At 39.2% G+C, this 17,711-nt stretch overlaps 1 protein-coding gene across 3 annotated transcripts in view; it reads left to right on the forward strand.

The window, feature by feature from the left end:
- Positions 1-2,070: 2,070 nt before the first annotated feature.
- apbb2b (amyloid beta (A4) precursor protein-binding, family B, member 2b) overlaps positions 2,071-17,711 on the forward strand; it is a 53,403-nt gene continuing 37,762 nt past the window's right edge. For 2 of the 3 annotated variants that reach the window (XM_008413126.2, XM_008413141.2), the window contains exon 1: positions 2,071-2,182. The gene's annotated coding sequence lies outside the window, so the exon portion shown is untranslated. The remainder of the gene's footprint in view (positions 2,183-17,711) is intronic. The other variant, XM_008413134.2, reaches the window with a different exon arrangement.

Here is a 17,711-nt window from a genome sequence, read left to right on the forward strand (position 1 = left end):
CATTAAAAAATATAAATAGAAGAAGAAAGAAATAAACGATTTTTCTTACTTTATAGAGGAAAAACACACCCTTTGTTTTACTCAGAACAATGAACCCTTTATTTGCTAAATAACTTGTTTAAAAAAGAACGCTCTTGATCAGTGATTACATTTGGGCTGTAGAATGAATTCAACCTGACAATGTGTGTAATAATTTGATTTCACCACCAGGGGTCCTTACACTACCACACTATTCCTGTCTGTATTTTCAAACCCAAATCGTTAGCAGAAATCTTTCATTGATGTGAGGAAGAATCACAAAGAATGTTTTTTTTTACCATCATGAATGGATTTACATTTAAAAATCGAACAAAAAAGAAAGCAAGGATGAAAACATTTCTTAATATTTTAAAGTGTTTTTTTTAGTCTGTAATTGTAAAGGGAACCAAGAAGGACTTCAATGTACTTTCATTGCTTGTAATATCACAATGAATATAGTTTTTCAGTGAAACCCACAGCTCAGATAAGGTGTTTACTTCTTTAAAAAAAAATTACTTAAGCTTAAAATAACAAGCATCTGTGTCATGATATTGTTTTAACTAAGTTATACTTAGATATGTAATAAATCACACGTGGCTGTAACATGTTAAAAAGGAAACACATCTGTATCCTTTTCCACAGCATTTACATTTCCTGTTTTTCACTAAATTTATTGTCACATTAACAGTTTTGTTCTCTTTGCCTTGTCGTTTTGGAAGGATATGTTCATTTCCCTTCTTTTACCACATCCTATTTGTGTGCTATTAGAAAAAGAGAGGCCTTTGCAACCTTTGGAGCTTCATTCAATATTCCCAGACTCTGTCCTATGTTGACAATACTTAGCAAAGAAAGTAAAGAAATGTGTGCTTGGTTGATTATATTTCTTGATAATACAGTTTATGAAATCTGTTTATTTCCCTTTAAATGGCACCAAGTTTGTGGTGTGCTTTGTATGGAATACAAATCAATCCTGTGCAAAATTGAGCCCCGATTATTCCAGATTGCCAGTCTGTCACAGGGCAACAAAGAGATACACAAGACAAACAACCATGCACATGCACATGCACACACACACACACACACCTAGGGGCAATTTGGAGAGGCCAATCAACCTGACAGTCATGTTTTTGGACTGTGGGAGGAGGCTGGGGTGCCCGGAGAGAGCCCACGCATGCACAGGGAGAGCATGTAGACTCCATGCTTGGGGACTGGGGCCGGAAATTGAACCCAGAGCCTTCTTGCTGCAAGGCAACAGCTCTACCAACTGCGCCACTGTGCAGCCCCCCATCACTATTACATTCCCATTATTTCAAAATAGCCATCTTGGCCATCTTACTTCTCAAAGGTGCATGAAGAGACCTCAGTTTTCTTCATTTTAAAACTCCAATGAAAGCAAAAATCTGGCTTCTGTCCTCTGCCAAAAAGACGACACCAGACAACACAGGACCATTGTCTTCCTGAGATCACATGCTCACCTCCATCTCGTCATATTGGTCTGACTTTCTTGAGACAAAGAAACAAAGGATTGCTTTTATCAGCCAGTATGGTAAAAAAAAAAAGAAGTTATTTTACATGCACTTGAAAATTATATCAATATCTGTGACAAAGACAATCAAGTCAGTCTTTAATTTCTGCTCATATTTAATAAAGCTTTTACGTGGAAAATTGTTCTTTTTGACTGTACTGACAATAGGATCCTTTTTTTTATTAACTTTATATCTGAACCAATAAAATTTTTGCCACTATTAACAGCACAAAAGTTTTTACATGTGCAAATACTGTGAAGACAGTCTTTATGTAAAGCTCTGTATGTGCTCTGTTTTCTGTTTTCCTTATTAAAGCTTCTTCAAAAGGTCGCTGCTGAAATCAAAGCAACCCTGCACTGTAATAATCTCCAGTAGAGGTATTAATTTCCTCGTCTCCGTCAGTGAAGGGTCAATAATTAAAAAGAAAAAGTAGGATTGTTTACTTCCGGAGCAGCGTCCCTCGGTTCCTCCTACCGGAGATCAGCTGCATCTGGGAGGGAGGAGAAACGGAAAGAAGCCAAGAGGAGGAAAAAAGCGGAGGGGAGGAGAAAGGAAAAGGCAGCGGCGGCAGCAGCAGCAGCACCAGCAGCAGCAGAGCCCACCGAGGAGTACGTGAACCCACCGGAGGAGCAGAGGAGGTGAGTGATGTGCTATGAGGGTCATTTTCGCACGAATACCGGAAAGTTGTTTCGCTCTGAACGCAAAAAAGGAAGACAAGAGAAAGCGGACAACTTTATACGACACCGAAAAGCGGAGGAACCTGAGGGGGCCCGCTGTGTTGCAAACAAGGTGGAGGGGAGAGGGAAGGACTCGGAGGCTGCAGCGGCAGATGACGGGGTGTTTTTTTTTTTACATGACCCCGCTGCAGCTCCACTCACTGCGTCTGCTCCTGTAGCTTTAAAAAAAAATAAAAAATTATTGAGTTGTTTCTGAACCGGAGAACAAGTCAGTCTGAACACAGCCGGGTTAAATGAACGCGTTCACCGCTGAGCTTTTAACACTGGCCGTCCGCGTCTCTGTTCCACGCAGGACACGCACACAGCGGCGTGCGTGCGTGGAAAATATCCCGTTTCCCGAGAGCTCCAAGCTCCTTGAGCTGCTCCGGTCTAATTCTAAACACCACCAGGCTACAGCTACACAGTTTTCTGTCATTCAATCCATTTTTAATGCAGCAAAACTAATTCCAGCTTGTCTATAATCTATGTGTACATCCATATTGTTTAGGTTAACTTTAGTTGTTCTATTTCTTTTCATAAAAATATAATCGTGAATTAAATGCTTGTTTTAACTTGTTAAGTAGTGTTTATGATGAACTACTGGGGCTGGTAGATTAGGTTTTTCAGAAGAGTTGTACACCAAGGCAAATATTTGTTTTGACGATCATTTACTTACTATAACTATGCACTTAGTTAAAAAAATGTACTAAAATCTAGAATTCATTTAACTTGCGATTGCTACCCAAATCATGTATGTACATCAAAAATTCAGACAGTATTTTAAAATGGGAAATTTGTGGTAACCTTTTACTTTCCTCAATTAATATTGAAATGTGTGAAAATCTCTGACCCAGAATCACCCCAAAGTTTTGTTCAAAAGTTTTCAATAAATGTCTCTGGTGGATGATCTTTCTTTTGAGCAGCTAGAATAAATGGCTGGCTACATTAATGGCTTGTAGCAATTTTTATATTCCCCCTAAAATTTGTTTCTGTTACTGTACATCTGGGATGTTTTCACTATTTAAAGTAGTGACAGAGAAAACTTCAGTTTGAAACAAGTGATTAGGCAGCCAGTAGAGTAATCGCCAAGGATTTAATAGCTAACAATCCCAGAAAAAACACTTTTAATGAAAATCCAACAAAAATCTTTCACTATGTCTAAAATTATCTGTCCTCCAAAGCTTAGTTTAAACACATGCCTCCTAGTTTTTAAAGAATATTTCTTTTTAAAATACACAATAATGATTGTTTCTTGGAATCACTCACCAGCGACGCTCAAGTGCTGCTCAGACCTCTTAGCATTTACCTAAGATGCTTGCAGCATAGATGGACACATATGGCTACAAACCTGCATCCTACCCTTGATTAGTATTGGTTTAATAAGGAGTTTTCTTAAGTGGAGGTCTAACAATAGCTTGCATCCTCTTTGTTTTGATAGGACTCTTCTATAATTCAGCTTATAACATGCTTTCTACTGTTGTAGTACTGTTGTACTCCAGACAGACTGGAAGCTGCAGTGTCCAATAAGGTGTCTGTCCATCAATTCTCTTTCATTTTGATGCCGTCTTAAAATTTTGAAAACATAACGTACCTCACCCCGCATGCCACGGGTGCAAAACTGCTGCAGGCACACAATGCTAGTATATAAAGGTTTGCGGAATTAATAAACAAATAACATCCGAAATGACTGAACATGCTAGTGATTCATTACATTTGTAAGCAAAGTCTTATGGGCTGTAAAAGTGTAGCAGTCAAATTTTTGAGTCGCAGAATAACATACAGGTAACAATGCATCCGGAAAGTATTCGCAGCGTTTCACTCTTTCCACATTATGCCATGTTGAAGCCTCATTTTAAATTGTATTAAATTTAAATGTAATTTTTTTTTGTAAATGCATTAAAAATAGAAAACCAGGAAATCACGTTGACAAAAGTGGAAAACGTGAAGCGCTGCGAATACTTTCTGAATGCGCGGTACTGCACTGGGTTCAGCATTTTTCCTCATTCATTTCAGAAAGTGAAGACCAAAATTTATACAGATTCATCACACGTAGAGTGAAATATTCCAAGCCTTTATTTCTTGTAATTTTAACGATTATGGCTTACAGATAATGAAAACCCCAAAGTTCTGTGATGGAAAATTAGAACACTGCGAAAACGTTAACTTCTGGAAACTCGTGTTGTTACACTCTAATCGGATAGTTAACTGAAAACACCTTCAAAGGTTTCCTGAGCCGTTAAATAGTCTCTTAGTCCGGGTTAGGTTTATGGGGAAGTAGTCTTATTCACAGACGTCCACAAGATGACTTTTGAAATCACAGAAGCCACAAAAGGTAATTTCCCAAAGAAAATGGCTGTTCACAGATTTTTCTATTAAAAATATATCCATACAAAGTTGAGTGGAAGGAAAAAGTGCACCAGGGACAACTCCTAAAATGGCCATTGCTGCTGCCTTGCCGGGTATCAAGAAGTAAAGCAACTGCTCTAGTATTGCTCAAGTAAATATTTTGTTTGAAAGCAAAAAGGTGTCTTGGTGTTTCTTAAATTAATTTACCAAAGCTCTTTTACAGTTTAAACAGGTTGTTACTCATTTGTAATGCGTTTAAATTTCACCAGCTCACCACAAATGACTGAGCCTCGTGTTTTCTCCACTGCAGCTTTCTCTGTAGGCCTGCAATTTTAGCACCATAAATGGCTTATTGTGAAACGAACAGGGAATACATAACAGTGTTTCTCTTGACTTGCACATAATAGTGGAGCAGTTTGTTGCTGTATGGGCTGCGCAGCCCCTGAGAGCGAGGCCAAGGCTTTGCATTGGTGCTTGGTGCTGACTGGACCCCGGCTTGCTTAATCGCTTCCACACTTCCTCTGCTTCTTTTCTTGCCAGGTCTTTCAGATAATACACTTGTTTGTTTTATGCAAAAGCGGAGTCGCTTATCTGGTTGTTTATGTATTTTCATTTGAATGTTGTGGAAAACCTTCCTGTTTTTGTTTTGTTGCTGGTAGGGAGGGGCTGAACGGGGATCGTATGTTTTTGTTCCTTACCCCTCTCTAAAAACTTGCAGGAGCCCTGATTGGCTTTCGCACGGGTCGGCTCTGTAGTTCATGCTGAGTCTGTTGTGTGTTTTTGACTAAAGTTGTCAAAAACAATATCTACCAAAGGAATTGGCTTTTTTATTCCTTTTTTTTTTATGGACCGCGCCGCTGGGATTTCTCTTCCGTCGTGCCTCTTTCTCTTGGTTACCGTGGCGCTGATGCTTTTGTTTTTGCATCGCATTTGCACTTGCGCGTGTACATTCGGGAGCTCATAAAACACGATGGTCTGAAAGCATTGTGAAAGAATCAGAATGTGATACACTGAGTTTTTAAAACATTTTCCCCCTCTATTTTATGCAGTGATGATAATCTGCATGTCAGGCTGTGGTGGTGATCTTTGTGCATTCTTGATTTGTTTATGCTGTGGCTTTTGGTTGGCTTGGTGAAGTTGTGCAAACCACAAAATTGAACGTGTCAGTGGCTGCTGCAACCACCATAGTGGAAATGCAGCACTGTCATCCTCTTCCTGCACCATCTGTCTCGCCTCCCTTTCTGTCCTATCAGCCTCCTCTCCAGTCTTCTGCTCTTCATTCAGACCTGGCTTTAGTCTGCATGATGTCATTGCTGATTGCTCAAGACTCCTGGGTTGTTAAGTTGGTTTATACTCGGCCCCTCGTTCTATTTCCTGCCCCCCTCTTCCTCCCTTTCTCTCTCCCCGACTTCATCCCTCTTTTCCTCGTCACGAACCCCCTTCCCCCCCTCCGGCATTTTTCTGTACGACACCAGGAGTTGCTGAGTGTGGAAAAAGTGACTTGGACATTTATGGGCCGAGTTTTGGGCCAAGCACTGCATTCTGTTCCTTGTGTGCCTGTTTGTTTCGCACTGCACTTATGAAAGTGCCTCAGTTTGTAAAGCGGCCCCTCCTGTGCATAAATAGTTTCTGTCACCTCTCTTATGTGGAAAACGGAAAAAAAGCACACAGGCACAGCGAGCACAAAACACATCTGTGTCGATTAAATTTGTTAGCTTGTAAAATGTAAAGCCGTCCTCTACTTCTCTTTGCAGATTGAATGTATTTGTTCAAAACAAACAAAGCTATACTGTTATAACTTTCTCTACTTTCTCTCACTTTACAACCAAATATTAATTTGTATTGTATCAAGGTTTTATGAGCTAGACCAGCTCAATGAAGCACATGATATGGATAGAAATGGGGTTTTAATTTTTTTCCCCCCATATGAAAAATATTACAGTTGCCCCCCCTTTACTTTGAGAGCCCCAAAAGAAATTCAGTGCAACCAATTCCCCTCAGAATTAAACTGGGTCCTCCTGTGTGTAATTTAATCTCAGTTTACATAACGTTGTTCTGTGAAGGCCCCAGATGTTTGACAGAGAAAATCGGCATCGTGAAGTGTAAGGAGCACGGCAATTATGTTCTTTAAAAAAATAGGCCAAACCGTGAACATTTTTCTTTGGTTGTAATAAATTATATCTGCAAACTAGCATTGAACACACATCTCAGAAAAATGGAGAAAGTCCTCACCTCAATGCTGGAGGCTTGGACTTTGATTTTTTTCTGTCAACCTACGGTACGTCAAACAGCGCATAAAAAACGTTTATTGAATCATGGTTGTTGAAAGGCTTGGTGAGAAGAGAGTTAATGACAGAAGCAGCTTAGAGGCTCCTGGTATTTTAGGAAATCCATAAATGGGAAGATAATGGAGCTCAATACGGACGATATTGGAAGAAAACCGCTGAGCATTTGAGGCTGAGGTGAAGAATCACGTTTCAGGAGTAACTTGTTCTTTCATTAGAAGATCATTCAAAGTTCTGACCTGAATGTATTTTAGAGTCAGTGGTAAGACTTGAAAATGAATGTTTAGACTCTGACCATCCCATCTGATTGATTATAAAACTATTTTGCAAAGAAGAATGGGAAATCTTTTAAGTTTCGAGATGTGCAAAGCTGACACAGACATACCTCTAAAAACGTATGGTGTCAACTTTTACACGTGATTCTAGAAATTATTGACAGTGGGGGGAATGCATAAATGTTTTAGGTTTTGGATTGTAAGTAAAGAAAATGAGGAAACCATGTATAGTTTTTATTTAAATTCCCAGTTGTTGGCCACTTTGTGTCAGTCGGGCAAATAAAATCCCAATAAAACACATTTGAAGTTCGTGACGAAATTTGAAGGTTGAAGGGCTTGGAATGCGTTTGTGTTTGGAGTAGAGATTTCCTAGCCTCGCGGCCCCAGCCCGCGAGTCTGTGTGTGGCCGAGGTCATGGACAACACCTAGTGAGAACGCTCGGAGGTTTGCATGTGGGTGCACGCTTGCTTCCCTGTGGGTGTGTGTGAGAGTAATCAGATAAAGAGGGCAGAGATCAACAATCGCCGCCCTTTTTCCCCTGAGAAACAATACTACCGATTTACCACGGCCAGACTACGTATAAACGCCGATGTTTGCGTGGATATTTAAATTTTTTTTTCATATCAGATTAAGAACAACAGAGAGCAAATGTGTCCCAGGCCTGTCAAGTTGACGAGATTGCTGCACTGCAGTTTCTGCAGATTCATAAGCTGCTGTGGTCTGGGAGACTGTAACGCGCGTTGTCAATCCTTCTCTTCGCTTTGTCTTTCTACCCCTTATCGATGTTTCTCAATGGGGTTATTGTGCTCACTGTCAGGCAGGCTGGTGTATGTGTGTGTGCATGTGCATTGTTGTTGCAGGGAGCAGACAACCGTGAGGTGTGTTTGAACAGAGAAGGAGCACAGAGGCCCTGTTCATCCTGCAGGCTGTGAAAATGAATGATAGGGCCCCCATGTGCCCCCCCACCCAGTCTGTCCCTCTGTCTGTCTGCTTTTACAGATTTTCACCCACTTCATTTTCTGTTCTACATTGCGTATTTGTTTTCTGTCTTCGTGTGTGTGTGTGTGTGTGTGTGTGTGTGTGTGCGTGTGTGTGTGTGTGTGTGTGTGTGTGTGTGTGTTATGACAGCCCCTGGAAACCCTCACCGAGCAACTGTCTTCTTGCTGTCAAATCTGCATTGAAAATGACTCATGAGTATGCATGTTGCTCTGCCTGCAAATTACCTGTGCAGGCAGACCAGGATGAACTTCTTGCACACGAAGGCGGCCCCCGCCTCTTCGACTCCCAGCAGAGGCAGATTTACGCTCCCACCCAGTGCACACATGCTCACACTTTCTCATCCACTCTCTGTTTACATGTTTCTGATGTTGTCTTTTCCGCATCGCTGCACTTTCACATGCGTACCCCCCATTGTCGGCGGTTCAGCAGCGTAAGGATTTTTTACTTTATTTTTTTTAACCTTCCTCTCTCGCTCTTAACTCTGACTTCATGAACACAAACATATTGTCATGAGAAGTGGAGGCTCAAACGTGATGAAAGAGGCAGTAAAGGCCAAAGCCACTTGGTGCCTCTGTAAGCTGGCCAGCTGCAGGGAGTTTGACGATTGCTGTGGTGTCTCAATGAAATACTTGAGCGTTCTCCAAAGTAATGAAATCTAATCTTTTGCCAATAAATGAATCCATAGCACTTAAGCACTGTTGAGGTAGGAAGGTATTTAATTCAATTCAGTTTAGTTTATGTATATCAGATATCAGATATACAACCAGCACGGCCTCAAAAAGGAATTTTACAAGACGGACAGATCCAGTTTATATCCAGAAAATATGTAGTCAGTCCAGTCGAGCCGTACACAGTTACAGACGTTCCAATTTAATCCTGGGAAATGAAACTCTGCAATCAAAATCAGTTTATTATGGTAACTGATGAAGCTTTCTACCACAGAAAACGCATCACACTGCATTGAGTCACTGACTTTGCAGCAATGTGTATTGAACCAGAATGTAGCAACAGTAGGCATATGGTGGCATCTAGTTGTTAACTGTACAGCAATCCTTCAGAGAGTGGAAACGAAGCTATCTTCCTTCTATGATTGATTCTGATATGTTTTTGGTTCTTTTAGGATGTATGAGAGAGCAAGACCTGAAGCAGATAACGGAAAGGCTGCAGCATTGCTCGGCTTCACCTCTCACGAGCTTTCAGGCTCTGTTTCACAGATCTTAGATTGTGAAATTTTAACTGGAAATGTCTGAACTAAAGGAGGGCTTTGCATGCTTCAAGACAGAGTCGGAGATATTTGTTTTGTCTTGCTGCTGGTCATACTATCGTCAATTATGTGATTGAATAAACTTTTTTAATTGCTTCACAAAAAAAAAAAAAAAAACTGAGACTTGAAATAAGTCACAAAATTCAGATGAGTGTTCAAATGTTCCTTTGTTTTCCTCTTTCAAATGTGTTTTTATTTATTTGAAGATTTAATTTGGATTGCATCTTGTTAAGAGAAGATTGTCAGCTAATTTTAGAGATGTTGTAAGGGTTCAGAAATCAAGGCTCTTAGCTCACTGGGTCAAAATGTAAGTCATCTGCATGCAATTCTGAATGCTTTTATAATCTTTTACATGTGGGGAAAGTAATACTCCCCCTTAGCTGCAACTGCAATACACTATAACAGAAAGCAAAACAACAAAGGACTCAGATGAACTCTTATGCCAACCTTTTAAAAGTTGAGTGACTATTTTGAACTTAAGATCTCAAAGAAAGACTGTAGGCCTGCAAGGATTTATCAGTGTAATCAACTACAGAAGAAAAATATGCTACTGTTAAATTTAACTGCTGGAACTTTTCTTAACCACTAAAGACAATTTTTGGGGACAGTATTGTCTCTGTTTCGCGACATCTAGTTGAATGCAAACTGTGCAAGGCAGAGTTGTTTGTTCATGTTTGAACTGCTGCAATGCAAGACCATCTGAAAGGCAATCACACAAACTATGGGTGGGTACGTTTCAGTTCATTAAGACAAACGCTTCACACCAAAACACATTAATCATTGTGTCCCTCTTGCTGAAGATTACGACATTATGATTATGAAATGGACATCCCCAAGCTTCTATTTAATTATTGCACATCCAGACATCAGGAAGTCCAAGAATGAACTCCTGGAGGTCCACTGTCTGTCTGATAACTTGCATGATTTATTTAGATTTTTTTTAATGATCTCACATAAGGAAGCGGTGTCGTCTAAAAATACATCCATAGTTGTACTTCTAATTGACTTCAATGATCAGTTAACCTATCAGAAGCTTTCAAAGCTATGACATCATCATGTGGGTTTGCTTAGTAAACCTGTGACTTTAAAAAACAGAAATAACTTCTCTTTTAAAATAGAAAGCATTTTAGTAATCCCAGTGACCTAAAACACTGACTTTAGTCTGACTTGATATCAAGACAGTGAGGAGAAACGAACTTCAAATATATATAGTAGAAAGCACTCTGTAGAAACAATTATCCTCAACAATAATTTCTTTCCTAGATGGAGAGTATATTCCAGTGGCATTCACAACAATGCAACAAAATTACTCAGGATTCTCCTGACGGCTGGCTTTAAAAGCTGTGAGAAAGAGCACCCAAACGGGATCTCACAGAAAAAGATGTTTTGCTTCAAATGACACGTTGGTGCAATAAAAAAAAAGCAAAGAGCTGTTCCCTGCAGTAAGCAAGCCATTTCTGCTTTTTATGTCACATTTTATGTGTGTTTTAGTTCGGTCCTACTTGGCCTCAGACTGAAATGGTTGTTGTGACTTTTTCCTCGTAGATGGAGAATGTATTTCAGTGACTGTACTGTTTTTGCTTAAGCTAACTGTAGCATAGCCTGGTAGCAAGGCTTATCTCCAGTGCCAAATGCTACAAAATAGACTGCTGTCAGAGTCTGCTTCCCCTCAATCTTATTCACAAAGGCCATTTGGATTGAATTATTCCCAGAAAATGTCTGCAGATCTCTGAATATACTGCCACTCTACGAGACCAGAATCTCATTTTCCAACATGTGCAGTGCTGGTGTGCAGTCAGCATGATAACAGCTTTTGTGTGGCCACAGATGTCTGCAGAGGCGCAAGGCAGCCAGATTCCTGCAATCAAGAAAAAACCCTTCCTGGCGAGCTTCAAGCCCACTTGAAGCCAAGGCTCGAGCTCGAGCTAAAGGCGCATACGTGTGAATTATCCACCAACAAAATGCGACACTTGCAGGCAGCTAACTGTCATTACCTCAAGTTTTATTGTGTGTTTAACTGTGGACTTGTTAAATTATTCTGTAGAGGTGATGGGCTTTATATTTCATCAAACTAAGTACTGCTCTTTTACACATGAATGAAATATCTGATTTGTCAAATGATGCTAAAAATGGAACCCATGACAGCAGGATAAATACGTTCAATCTCATGCTTGGCAAGTCACAATGTCTTTTCAAGCTGCTTCTACAAATGATGGCTTTACTAACTTAAAGCAAAGAGAAACTACTTCCTAAATAGTGTCTGAATGCATTTTTGTGTCATTGTTATGCGATCTTTCACAACAGACAGGGGTTGAAGGATCAAAACGATAAAGCAGAGCAGCAATATTGTTCCAGTACATTTAGCCTTCCTGTTATCTACTGAAGCCTTGCTTCCCCCTCTTTTCAGGAAAACATCTTCATGGTTTTCCACATTCGTAGTAAAGGAGAATGAATTTAGGCAAACATGTATGTTTTAATTTAAGTATTTAAAAAAAATGGCATGTCAAAAATGACAGCCTTCTTGACAATGACTAGAAGAAACCTTTTTGGCATTATAGCAATCAAATGCTTTTAGTTATTGAGCAGCTTTGTGTTTGTTTCTACTGTTATTTTCGTCTTTGTCTCCACGTCTGTTCTGGGGTTGGAAGTTGCCTTTGCCATCACCCTAATCCTCCCTCAAAACATTTTCTAAGAGACTGAAGTTGGGTCTCTGGCTGGATCATTTGAAAACATCAATATCACCTTCAGTCAGAAGAAACATTAAAGGAGGAATTTAAAACTAAACGTGCCAGGTGTATGATGAATGTCCAGGCTTAAACGTAGTAAGGGAATTGTGGTATCAATACTCTTAGAGTGATTGCTTTCTGGCATATTTTCTATTACAGCACCTTATTCATACCAGTTTGGGGATTTATTAGTCTGTTAGCCCAACATCATTCATTCTCACCTTGAAGAAATCATGGCTAATCTACAATATTTCTTTTTATTGTGCGGAAAATAGCACAGTGCTTTGCAAACTTAAACCCACCGACTTGCTGCATAAAACGTCCTTTCACTGTATCCCACCTGATGTTTGCATCCAGTGGTTTTATACAGTGGGGAGAACAAGTATTTGATACACTGTTGATTTTTCAGGTTTTCCCACTTGCAAAGCATGTAGAAGACTGTAATTTTTATCATAGGTACTCTTCAACTGTGAGTGATGGAATCTAAAACAAAAATCCAGAAAAATCCAATGTATGATTTTTAAATAATTAATTTCCATTTTATTGTGTGAAATAAGTACACAAACCTATATGCAGTCCTACTGTTCAATGTTTGATTGCATTAATTAAATATAATTTGTAACTTGCACAGAGAAGGCCTCTGTTTCTCTGCACAGTCTGTGCTGTTTGCCAGATAAGATACAGCACCAACCAGTGAAAAAACCCACGTAGCCTATAATTTTCCCATAAAATGCTAAAATATTGCATTATTTTCATATGCAGTAATTACAAGTACTAAAATGCGGTAAACTGCAGAACTTCATCTGCAGCTCAATGTTTCTTGTTTCTTCAATAATGTGACAAATAAATATTAGAAAGCCAGTGTTAACTGCTTGAGCTGCATTTTTATGCATTTGTGACTTGATAAGAGCAATATTTAAGCAGCTGATCTGATGTCTGCACACTGATGTTTTCAGAGCTGCTTTGTGTGTGTTGTCAAAATAATCAATAAATCAATTAATTGCATGACAAATTAAAACAAACTCGGTTACTTCCTTTAGCATGATTTATCATTTACCTTTCCCCCTCTCTTTCTAACAAAATCTGGATGATAAAAGTCTTCAATTTGGTGCTTTGGTCTCAACTAGCCCTGTTTTGAAGGACAGTTTTGTCCTTCAGAACTGTCTTCAAAATTCATTTTATTTGTTCCTTTGTTTATTTACTTTGGATTTTTAAAATGTCTTCCAGTTCCATTGTTAAATGTACATTAGAATTTAAAGTTTAATGATCTTCTATAATGCGCTCTTGTATTATTGTTTTACCATTATGTTACTTTAAAATGGTCTCAAAACAACAATATTATCGTTCATCGCAATAACTTCTGGAACAATTTATCATCCAGAAATGTGTTATCGTGACAGACCTACATGTTGTAGATTTGTCTTAATCAGATTCCTGTCCAAAATGGACAGAAAGCTCAAACATGATAAATCACTAATGGACTCGGTGTCCATTCTAGATGTAACTTTGTGGTTCCTGTGATCTTGTGTACAACTCAAACCCCTTTTTATATGAGGTTTCAAAATATTTCCACAGGGTTTGTTGATGCAGCTTTGGTCTTGTTGCGTTTGGCAGATTTGCTCTTATTATTTGGCACATAAATTAAAGTTTGTTTTAAACACTTCAGTTCTTTGCATGAGTCAACTTGAAGGCAATGGTTTCACAGGCCCATTTTTATAGTTCTTGTCACAGCCTAATCTTACTATACTTAGAGCACTAAAATAAACTGCGTTTCACCATCCACTTGACGGATTCATTACAAGGTTTGTTGCACTGGTGCTTTTTCTCCACAGGCTGGACTTTTATAATCATGTCTTGATGTTAAAGTTGATGATGTTGCCCACCTCCCATGTGAAACATTGAGACATCCTCCTCTATACTAGATGTCTTGAGGGCTTGCTGCTTCCTGCTCTTCCTTCTGTTGGAACAATTAACCCTCACGCTGAAGGCCGGAGCCTGAATTGAACGAAGCACATTCCTGTTCTGTGAATGCTCAGGATGTTGGGTCACAGAAACCTTGAATCACAGCTCCAGTCCTTGTGGTCGTTTAGGTTTTTGACTCGAGTCGCTTTTTGCATTTAGACTCAACTGAATCACAGAGCAAGCATGTGATGACGTTCCAGCCTTTTCATAAAATCTTTACGTGGAATTTATTAAATAGTTATGCAGCTACAGATTATATCATACAGTTGTTACATTATCAGTGTGACAATAATCACAATAAGCACTGTTTGCAGGATATATTAAGTTTTCATATGTAACGGAACATGCGTTGACAATCTGCAAATTTATTTGACCATTCATTTTTGATGAACAAACTTGAAATAGTTTTAAGTTGACAAAGTTCTTAACATTGCTAACGGTTTGCTGCGACATAATGCTATATGTAGAAATTCTGTAGCTAGCGTTTACCTTTTAAGAAATGGCATCTGAAAGTTTTAACCCTCCATGGTCTTAATGTCCGAGTTGGGAAGCGAGGCCTGGGATGTCCCGTCAGACCATCAGTTGCTGAAACCACACACACAAACAAAATGTTTGAAAGCGCACACAGGGTCCATGTGACTCCACCGGACCTTGCATAGACTAAAAAGCTTGTGGGGTCCAATGAACCTATCTTGTAAGAGCGTTGGAGGGTTAATAGTATTTGTCTAACATTTTTAAAGCAGGTTACCTAAACACTAATGCACTGGCTTTAGCTCTGTTGTGCAGTTTCTTTCTGGCAATTTTGGTTTGTGGGCTCATTTGTCTTGAAATCTGAGTTCAGTCAGAAATGTTTTTTGCACATTTTGGGTAACAACATTAAAAGGGATGATCAGAAAAAGAGGAGGAGGTGACGGCATGAGCAAGAGGATGGATTAAGAGCATTAGAAACACGGCGACTGTTTTAGTAGTCTTGTTGGTTTCATTGGCAGACAAGGGACATTCTTTCTCCCTTGAGTCATTCTTTCTGATCCACTAACTCTGCCTTGATATCTTTTCCTCTCATGCTAGCACACTTTTATGTAAAACCTTATTTCCTTTTAGAGATTAAAATCTAGAAAATCTGCAATCTTAGGCTCGGCTGTGATGTTAAGCCAATCTTTTGAGATACAGTTTGCATTTTTTAATGTAATGTGACAAAAAAAAAGGTCCATGTTGAAATCACTGACACTCAAAGACTAAGTGCTGCGTCGTTTATGTCTAGACCTTCCTCTCCTCTCGGATGTCCTGCCACATCACAGCTATATATAGGACGGGTCTCTGTGCTCCCTCTGGGCTCGCCTTGAATCTGACGAGCCTTTTGTGCATGTCTGTCTGCGTGCTTTTGCTTGAAGTGGAAGACTTTTTAATATGGCTCCTCGTCTTGTTCATTGTGAAATGAGAAAAGTACAACCACAGGGAGTTTTGCTTCAAGAGCTTTGTCTAATAAGAAAACAGAAAACACAAACTTGCCTTGTCAAAGTAAAACTATAACCTTAAGCAGACATAAGCACTTGAACAGCAGTTTATTTGAAATGCAATAACGATCTTGCCTTAATAGCATCCAGCTCTCTTTTGCCTCAGGTGCTGTTTCTTAAGCAAAATGGGCCAAGCTGTCTTTGATTTTAATAGTGTAGATGTTTTTATGCTGCTCTCTGGCGGCAGGGTTTCTGCTCAGAATGCCTTCTGCTGCAGGTAGAACAGTCTGAGTGGCAAAATGATGTTATCATTGGGGTATTACCAGGATACACACACGATATCCGTTAAACTTCAGGCAAGTCACTTTTTTTTTTTTTTTAATATGTATGATGATCATTGTTGTAAAACACATCGGCTTATTGGGAATGATGGCACATTTGTAGGGATTTAGATTTGATTTAAGCGCTGCTAGCAAGTGTTGCCTTTAGCTCTTTGAGCTTGAATAGAATCTACCATTATGTTGAAGGAAAATAAGCAACATAAAAAAAATTTTCAGTGGAAAAATGTTCCATAAAATAACTTCATAAAGCTTTTATGCTTCCATGTCTTATTTGTATATACCTCACTGTCGCTAATAATTGGAGTTGCAGAGGATACTGAAATTGCAATATCAGTGAATTGACTCTTGCAATTACAAAGGACTGCTTGGACACAATATATACTACAACTCTACAATACTACAACTCAAGTGTCGTGCATCTACATTCAGCATAACAATGATATAGTTGGCCAGTTAGATGGACTATAATTTCCCATAAACTACAACTTGGTTTTTTGTTAGAATCTGATCTAATGTTGCTGAGACAGAGAAGATTATGGAGAGTAGAGGGGGCCATTGTGTAATGGTTAAAAATGGTAAAAAATAAATAAATAAATAAATAAACAATACAGGTTGGTGCTGCAGAGATCGGACAGTGGTTAGATATGGTCCATTCAATAAGTGAATAGAGATCCAAATTTGATATTTAACATTTCCTGTCAGGTGGTGTTATGCAAAAAAGCAAAAACAAACAAACAAACAAAACAACAACAAAAAAAAAACAACTAACTACATTTTATTGCAGGGTGTAAAGATGAAAATAAAAATCCAGGAAAAAAAACCAAACTATAATATATAAAATAATTACCAGCAGGTGTACTCCTGCTGTTAATTAGTGCTTTCAGCAGTTGGGTTGGGAAAGAGTTTCCTCATTAAGCAAAGTGGACTTGGCATGGCTTGGTGCCTTCCATTTATCATACTTCTAAGAGGCAAAAGATAAATGGGAATGTTGCAGGGTTGCATTACACACAGTCATCAGTTTGCCCGAAGCAGGATAATGTTTGACGCTTTTGTTGCAAATATCCCTCCCCCCCACTCTCTTTATCACAGGATTTTAAGGGATTGACTTGTTACGTGTGTCAACAGCCTTTTATTCTATTCATCTTGCCACATAAGAAAGTGTTGACTGATATAAGGGAGTAAATGTAAAGAAACTCCTTGTTTTTGTCCAACTGATTAATTAATTTTGGTCAAATAAGCTCCTCATTCCTTCTTTTTATATTTTATTTGCCTTGTCATTGTTTCAGCTCATAGTTTGCATTTGGTCAAAGGTTGCTGTGTGCATAGACACATGTGGTCACAATTGATCAACACTTGAAGGTGTTTCAAAGGGGCACGGTGCATTCATGTGTGCTTTCTGCACTTCTTTTGCCCCCAGTTACCCTCATCCACTCAGACATGCCTGGGATTCTTTGGCACACCCTAAAAATTCCTCACGCCTTTTTTTTTTTTTTTCTCTTTTACTCCCCCAACCATGAAAACCATAACAGCAGTAAATGATATCTTTAGCGGTGCGACTACAGCACATTGAGGCACTCATTCATTCAAAACACAGAATGCTTGAAGCCTTGAAGTCTCCTTTTAACTTTAGCTCCACAAGTACAATTACAGTGCAGCTATTTCTGCCCTCCCTTCACCATCGCTGTAAGCCTGCTGAGAAGTAGGCTCAAACTATGGGTTTGTCTCTGCAAGTAAGGCCTCAGTGCGTGTTTGTCTGTACACAGGGTGGTTTGTTTAGGCTGACGTCTCAAGCAGAGTGT

The sequence above is a fragment of the Poecilia reticulata genome, linkage group LG1 (genome assembly GCF_000633615.1).
Source record: "Poecilia reticulata strain Guanapo linkage group LG1, Guppy_female_1.0+MT, whole genome shotgun sequence".
Taxonomy (NCBI): domain Eukaryota; kingdom Metazoa; phylum Chordata; class Actinopteri; order Cyprinodontiformes; family Poeciliidae; genus Poecilia; species Poecilia reticulata.